The sequence below is a fragment of the Grammomys surdaster genome, unplaced genomic scaffold (assembly GCF_004785775.1).
Source record: "Grammomys surdaster isolate TR1022 unplaced genomic scaffold, NIH_TR_1.0 171, whole genome shotgun sequence".
NCBI lineage: Eukaryota > Metazoa > Chordata > Mammalia > Rodentia > Muridae > Grammomys > Grammomys surdaster.
In genome coordinates, this window is record NW_021604619.1 from 2,767,818 (window position 1) to 2,776,167 (window position 8,350).

At 38.7% G+C, this 8,350-nt stretch overlaps 1 protein-coding gene across 1 annotated transcript in view; it reads left to right on the plus strand.

Annotated features, from left to right (window-relative positions):
* The window catches only part of Col9a1 (collagen type IX alpha 1 chain), a 78,754-nt gene that overhangs the window by 9,674 nt on the left and 60,730 nt on the right, over positions 1-8,350 (plus strand). The gene's annotated exons all lie outside the window — the stretch shown is intronic.

Below are 8,350 nucleotides of genomic sequence, written 5' to 3' on the forward strand. Positions count from 1 at the left end.
AATGAAGAATTTTAGAAGTCTATTCATTATTTCACTGTAGAAATCCACTGATGAAAGTAAAGAATTTTGTAATGACATCACTATTGTGTCAAATAGTACCTTCTAGTAATTCTTTTAAGAGTATTTTATAGCATTTGGACAGTAATTTAAAAATACAACCTTGGAGGGCAAGGATTCTTTTAAGGAAACAGAAGTGGAAAAAATTCAGTATAAATAATCTGTTGGTGCTAGTCATCTCTCCTACTGTGTGGAGCTATAACATTCCAGTCACAAAGCCTAGGTCATAGATGGTGGCAAAGGTGGCAAAGGTGATACAGTGGTTTTGAATTGTTTCTGTGAACTTTTCTGGAGGGAAAAAAAAAAGGTTATCAGAGACCTCGGTAATGGAAATGGTATTGTTCAAATAACTTGTTTTTACAGGAAGAGTTATGATTAGTGTGAAAGTTGGTGTGAAATTTCTATATTCTGTGATAGGTAGGAAGCAATCTGTAGCTGCCACATTACTGCTCTGGCTTGTAGACTCTCGAGAAAATATTTCTTTGTCTAATGAGTCATGGCACTTCAAGTGGCTGGGCTAGAAAGCTGATGTGGCCACTGTTGTGAAATGTTCAAATTCTGTGAAGCAGGAACTTTGCAATGACCCTGGAACGGTTTTCAGAGACCACAGCCTCCACAATGCCAGTGGCATTTCTGGACACGGGCAAGAGAGAGGAGTTCTTAGCCCCTTGAAAGTGTGCTGAGTTGTTTGAAAAAGGGATTCATTGACCTTAAAAACCCTCCAAGACCATATAATTATATTTTCTGGATGCTAGTGAAGATGTTTTGTTTCCAGAGAGACAAACTCTCAATATTACTGTACTATATATGCGGTAGCTGGTTATAGATGTTCTGATAAATACAGTCTCACAGCACAATGTAGACAAGTTTATGCCATTTCCTTGTGTAGGGACACAGCCAAGAATGTAGTGTCTAGTTTCACACTGTGCTTCTAGTAATGGTAAGGAGATTTTGTAAGTCATTATGTTGTCACTAGTGTTGAAAGGATCTTGTATAGGCATGGGCAATTCTTTTCCCTACCAGAATCAATTCTAGCCTCTTGACCCCTTCCTGAAAACAAATAAGATCTGAGCCCAAATCTCCATAATGTTTAACACTGGAGTAGTTGGGTGATACGATGCCATTGATAGCGTTGATAATAGATGAAAGCCATAGGCCAGAAAAAGCCTTCTTCCTTTCAAGACATTGACGTGACAATATCAAATTCAACTTTTGCTAACATAGCCCTCTTCCCTTGCCTCCCCTTCCAGCTTCTCCTTTGCTTCTCTTTTACCTTCATCTTCTTCCTCTCCTTCTCTAAAAGTAGAAAGGAGGAGCCCATTTATTGTTTAAAAAATAATCTTAGTGCTTTTAATATAACAATTTGAAATTTTCAAAATCCCTTGCATCTAATTTTCTGATCTTTCGAACACCTTTGATCTGATAACTTATGTCCACTTACTCAGTAAAATAAACTATCTCAACTAGGCTTACTGGGTTGGAAGAAACAGCATCAAGCATTAAATTTGTAATTTACTTTATTTTCTTGAATTCCAGCCAGCTTTTTTTGAGGAGGGGGACATGCATTTTACAGGTATGGTAGTTCACTTGAGAGACAAAGGCAGGGGGATATCTGTGAGTTTGAGATTAGACTCATCTACATAGTGAGTTACAGGACAGCCATGGCTATACTGGGAGACTCAGTCTCAATCAATCAATCAATCAATCAATCAATCAATAAATGAAGGAAGTTAGGAAGGTATATGTAAGGACACCCCTTTCTTTGTATTTGATCTCATTATTCTTAATTGCGAAGGCATTTATGGTTTGTATGTTTTTTTCCAGAATTTACTCTTCAGTACAAATAAAACATATGTTAAGAAATAAAAGAAGACTGAGGAATATAAATGGTGTCCCTAAATATTAATCCTGCTTGTTTATTTACCTACTAAAGTTTCCTTGAGTGCTTATATGCTAGGAATACAAAGTCAAGGAAATCATTTGTCTGCCTCTCAAGTGAAACAACACCACCATAAAACGTGTGCCTTTCTCCCTCCCCCTCCCCCCAAAAATCTGTTGCCTCCTCTAGGCCATGGAGAATGAGGAGCCATACAAGGAAACAGTGAAGTCGAACCTGAACAGAGCCATGGTATTGGAGAAATGTGACACGCGAGCCCCTCAGTCAGATCAGGGTAGAAGGGTTAGGAGGGAGGATCACGGAGAGTCATGAAGGGAGATGGTGTCCAAGAGGGATCTCGAAGAGGAGAAGGAATGATATTCAAGATAGATGGATTCTCATTTGGAAATTGTACATATATATCTATATGCATATGTATACATTTATACATACTTATGCATATACACATATATAGAGTCAATTCAATTCATTTCTTTCCAAACTTTTAAAGACTTCTTATATTACCCCTTCTTCAAAACTAAAGCAATGAACACAAGTCTTCAAAGCTCAACTGCCCATGCTTTGCCCCAGATCCCTGTTTTTACCTCGTAGCTTGTCTCCTTGGGCTTTTCATCAATTTGCCTAGAAAACCGAACTTGTTGGGTATTATGGAAGCCTACCACCACCTAGGTCTTACAGGGTAATGGCTACTGATATGCGTATATCACGAGCGGCAGAAAAGCCTTGCTAACAGGAAACCTGTCCCTCGGTTTGGAGACAGCAGATTCTTTGTGTCACCTTCTATGAATTTTTAAGTAAAAAAACAAAAACAAAAACAAAACAAAACAAAAAAAAACAAAAAAAAAACCATGAAATAGTCTGAAACCAGAAAGGGATACACATTGTCTAAAATTATTTCTGAATATGACTGGATTAATACACATTTTAAAAGTATTTTCTGATCCTGCCCCTTGAACTCCAAGAGCTCACACCTAACTGCCTGCCCAGCATCTTCTCTTAGATGCCTAATGATGTTGTCTCTGCAACCTCATCAGCTATCTTACGTTTCTTCTTCTAGTCATCCTGCTTTGCAAAGGACCCTCAAATATCCAGCAACACCTGTCCGTTGTTATTCATATTCTCTCTTCCTGGAATCATCCATACTTTCTATTGATGATATATTTGTTTCAGAGCCAACACTTGCTTTTCTTTAGTAAGTCAACCAAAAGCAAAATGTCCTTTCTGCAGGCATTATTAGCCGGTAAAGGTAGGTATAAGAACTGCATAGTAAAAATGGAGCCTAGGCATTTGATGGATCACCAATGTTAAAAGACTCACACTGTGGCCATTTGTGCCTTTGCCTATCTATCCTATCTCGTGTCCCTTCTTTTCTAAATTGGAAAAAGAAACCAATTCCAAGAAGCCTTCATGGGTGCTCATGTGGTCCACAATTCAAGCACATTCGCATCATTTGTAGTTATTTACTGGGCTCGGAGCATTCTAAATATTTTTTCCCTACTCATGTCTTTAAGTTTGTTACTTGCTATTCTAAAGCAATAAATTTCTATTTTCCCATTCTCCTCATGCCTGTATTTTAGGACGCCATTTGTCCCGCTGCAAAGCGTGGTTTCCTGGCAGCTTACCACACAAGCGTGTTATTTTATGACCGCTTCTTTAGTGTCTGTTGTCAGCCTGATTGCTTAGGAGACTTATTTGGTACAGCTCTATTAGAAATCAAAGTTAGCCTTTCTCCCCTTTCAGGGATGCAAGTTGGGAGTTTGGTCTTGTTTGAGGGAGGATGAAAGCTTATATGACTTTCTCCATGTATAACTCAAATCCTCCCTCTCTACCTGTGCATACCCCAATAAATCAACATAGAACATGACAGATTTGATGCCTTGAGGAGTATACCTCTGATGCCTTGCTCTGATTTCTTTTCATCAGATTCAGAGAAAAACGCCAGAGCTGGCAGAACTGTTGATGGAAGAGCTATCTGTCTTCTTCTTTGCTCTGTAGCATTGCATCACATTAAGCTACAAATGTGAATACAATGCACATATCATGCACAATAACCTGGGAAAATAAGTTTGGATGTCGTGATCAGCGTTTCTGGTATTTGAGAAATGTAAGAAGTTATGGTTTTAGTGATTTAAGCAGTATGTAGTTCTTGTGTTTTGTCTTTAATATTCAACAACTAGTTTTGAGTTACAGGCATACTTTAGGTGACTAAGAAACACAAAAACTAATGCCCCAATGGAGCTTACATTCTGGGGAGAGGCACAGGAGGAGCCGAATAGTTAGCAGTATACCTGGAAATCATAAATGTTACCAGGGGAAATGAAGTGGGGAGTTGAAGTGAAACTCATTCAGAAGTAAACACTTTTGAGGTATCCTGAAGGAATTGAACTGGGTGATATCTTAGAGAGGATGATTCCAGGAAGAGAGAACATGGATAACAATGGACAGGTGTTGGTGTTGCTGGATATTTGAGGGTCCCTTGCAAAGCAGGATGACTAGAAAAAGAAATGTGAGATAGCTGATGAGGTTGCAGAGACAACATCATTAGGCATCTAAGAGAAGATGCTGGGCAGGCAGTTAGGTGTGAGCTCTTGGAGTTCAAGAGGCAGGATCATCCAGGAACTGAAGTCTGGAAGTTGTGAACATTTATATATTATGAAAGCCATTAAGTCAAGTCCTAAGTGTGGTACTGAAGGCTTACTTCTGAGGGAGCAAGGATTATCGCCATATTGAGGAAGATTTATTTAAAAAGGAAGAGTGTATGAGTGATGAGTGAAACAGGGGGTTGTTGTGCCTCAAGAGTTGAGGGAAAAGACTTCTTTAATGTGGATGAAACTGGAATTGTTTAAAAGCCTGGATAGGTCACATGAGGGGAAGACTGACTGTTGGTTTGACAGACCAGTGAGTGAATCAAAAAGCTGCTAGCCCGTTGGAATGAAATATGTTGGAAAGGATTCAAGAGAAAGTGAGGAGAGAAATTGGAGACTGAGTACAGACACTGTCTTGAGTATTGTGTAAAGAGGAGTAGAATATAGAACAACAGTTGGAGAGGTTGTGGATGGAAAAGAGGAATTTATTTTCATTGGGCAGATACCTCAGGGTGCATCATCATAGTTTAGCATGCAATATTTCTTGAAGCCCACTATAATAGCTCCCTGCCTGAACTATCAGGCACGCATGCTCAACTGAATCTTCATGAAATGAGCTTCCAAATCCTCCCACTTCCTTCCATGTCTACCCACAGAAGATAAGTCTTTGATAATCACACTCAAAGTGTTAAAATTTCTGAGTCCATACTGAGAAAAGTCCTGCTGTGTGTTCTATCCCAGCTAATGTGAGTCCTCTTCTGGATAGGTCTTACCCCTGTGTTTGTCCCCTTCCCTCTTTAAAACCCTTTCTATTCTCTCATCTCTGTGTGTGAAAATATCAATTGCTGTTTTGACCCATTCACATATTACATGTTACATAATGGCTTTAGCCAGAAAAACATATTACCATTTCAAGTGCTTTAGTACTTATTGCTAAATGTATTTTTTAAAAAGCACATATGTGATCTTAAATAATATTTTTGTGTCCTTTGTCATATTTATCTTCAAGCACACAATTTAATAAGTGAATATGTTCTCAGTGTGCCAACTCCTTGTTGGCCACGTTCTCTTGATTCTGAGGCAGTACAGAGATTTCTTGTTGACAGGAAAAGCCAACAGCTCATCAAAAGTGGCAAATCAGGATAAGATCTGAGACCTCTGTATTTGTTGTTGTTGTTATGACTAGATAAAAAACTAAGTATTTTTACTGGTCATAAATACTGTTTGTCATTGACTAAACAGCTTAAGAAGATTCAAGCTTGTACGCAAAAATTAGCCTAGGTGCTTAATATTACCAAATTTTAAAAATAATTCAGTTTATAAAAATTAAAACTTTCACCATTCTAAGTAACCTGGAGATGTGCTCAAATACTTAGTCTTTCTCAACGGCCCAGCAAAATAAAGACAAGCGTGTTGGAATCTGGGCTTCAACACTAATATCATTCTCTGAGTCTTAACCTACCTTCAGAAATGAACTTGGCTTAAGGTTTGTAGAGATGGAATATTTGAACAATGCCAAATCTGGACAGATATGAGGACTCCCCACTCACAACACTCCATTTTCCTTGAGGGAAGGAGGTAGAAAAAAATATGGCGTTTCCTAATTGTGTTCTAGTGAGCATTATGCTGTGCTTAGTAGATTTCTAGAAGGTTCTGTTTCTCTATTCACATTTTTTTTTCTCCCCTTGCAGACTGTGATCTGTTTGTGGAGAGGGGAATATCTGGCTTTCATAGACCATTTCCTCAGTGCTTGCTTTATCCTGGGATTTTTTTTTTTAATGTTGACTGAAGGACTAAATTAAAATATTTGTCACGTATATTTTGCCAGCGAATATCCGAAGAGTGAAGAGGAGCCCAGGTATGAAAATGAGAAATGTGGAAATCAGCGTTTTAGCTCTATAATGAAAGTGACTTTTACAAAAGCACTCTGCCAATCTTCCTTTAAAGTAATTAGCATGCAAATTGAAATTCACATTGCATGCCAAAAAAATGGTTGTTGTATAGATGATTATTAGCGCGTAGGTGGTATTTATGGGAACACGCAGATGTGTTCGGAAACCCTTGATCTGTGTGGCACTTTGAACAACCCAGCTTGTATTCACAGATGAAATGCATTTCACTTCCCCCTTTTTTTGGTGCCACGATTGCATTTTCTGCATATTTAATCGGATGCACCAATTTATTCAGAGAGCATTGCTTTTTTTTTTTGTGATGACAGCTTAATGAAGTACTTCACATTTGTAATAAATAACGTTGATGAACTATCTATACAAAGGATTTAACTTTCCTGGATAGCCACACGATTACTGTTTATCGGGGGAAATCACTTTCCAAAACAAAAATCTCAGGCACCCATAGTGAATATCTTGTCTGGGCGACCAGTTCACACAAGATCTAGTGAATAAATTGAATGTAGTTATCTTTTATTTTGAAGATTGGGAATGAGGAATACATCTTTTCAGATTCTGGTTAAATTCTTATGTGGTTATTGGGGAAAAGGAATGATAATTCTTTTTCCCACGTGCTATTTTTGTCGCACACCTGAATCTATGACTGCCTAGAGACATGGCTGTTGAGTTTTAGAGGATGTTCCTGGGTGTGTTTCTATAAAGGAGCACGCAAGATGGGGACAGTTTTGAATCCTAATGAAAGTTTCTTAGTCTGGTTCTGGAGGTTCTAGAAGATGATAGAAAAAGCGAGTGTACAAAGTTTTAAATTCTCCTTTTCTTTTTCCATCCCTCCTTAACATAGATGCTCAGTTGACAAGGCGGTTACCTGCGTGAGAAATACTTCACACTACAGAGATAGTATGCATTATTCAGAAAAGTTGGGAGGTGTAGTTGACAAATTATTAATCAGGAAAATTTAGAAGTCCTCTGCCCCTTCCTAGCTATGTGACCTGCTGCAATGAGTTGGCTCTCTTGTCACTCCTTTGTCTCACATTATCTGTCACCAGCCCTAGGTGACACGCATTCCACTGTCATTAAGTAAAAAATTATTCCTCTTCCACTTTCCATTGTCTTTTTAAAACCTCTACTGCAATTTAAAATAAAACTCAAATCGTTCTTTTCTTTCCACTAAACAAGATGACTCGGATAAAAGTAGCATTTGGCTGAAGTGAATTAACTCTAAGAGGCTGTGTAGCTGGGCAAATCTGTTGAGGGATGTCTGTGTTCTACTGTAAAGTCAGCACATCACAGCACAGCACAACGCTCCAACAACCTATAGATAATTTTCCATCTTAAAGTATGTCCTGAGAGCAGCTCAAGGTTCTTAGTTCACTTGACTTCTTGTTATTCTCCTTCTCTTTGTAAGATAGACGTTCACCTTTGGCTTAACTCTCCCTGCATTTATTGGAAATGGAGAACTTTGGTTTGCTTGGCTTCTGTTTTCTACCCAGTGCCAACTCTGGAGGTGTCTACAGCAACGGCAAAGAATGTATCTCCTACCTCTCTAGAGCTGGCAGAAATGTTTCTCCTATCTTTCTAGAGTTGGTCCATTTGGCAGGTAGGAAGGAATGGAAATCACTATGGGCTGAAAGAGAGCAGTAGTATTTAGTTTTGAGACCTGGTCACCTAACCTCCTGCTAGGGCCAGTAGAATTTACTGACCAAAAAAATTCAGGACCTAGTTTCAATTACATAACAAGGAATCTGCCTCCCTAGAAGATGGTTCAGAATAGCTTTTGGCTTCTGGTGGGATTTTTAGGTTTTCTTTGCCTTGCCATTCAAAGGTTTTGTCAGATTTAAACCTGTCAACTCTTGGCTTCCTTCCTTCCTTCCTTCCTTCCTTCCTTCCTTCCTTCCTTCCTT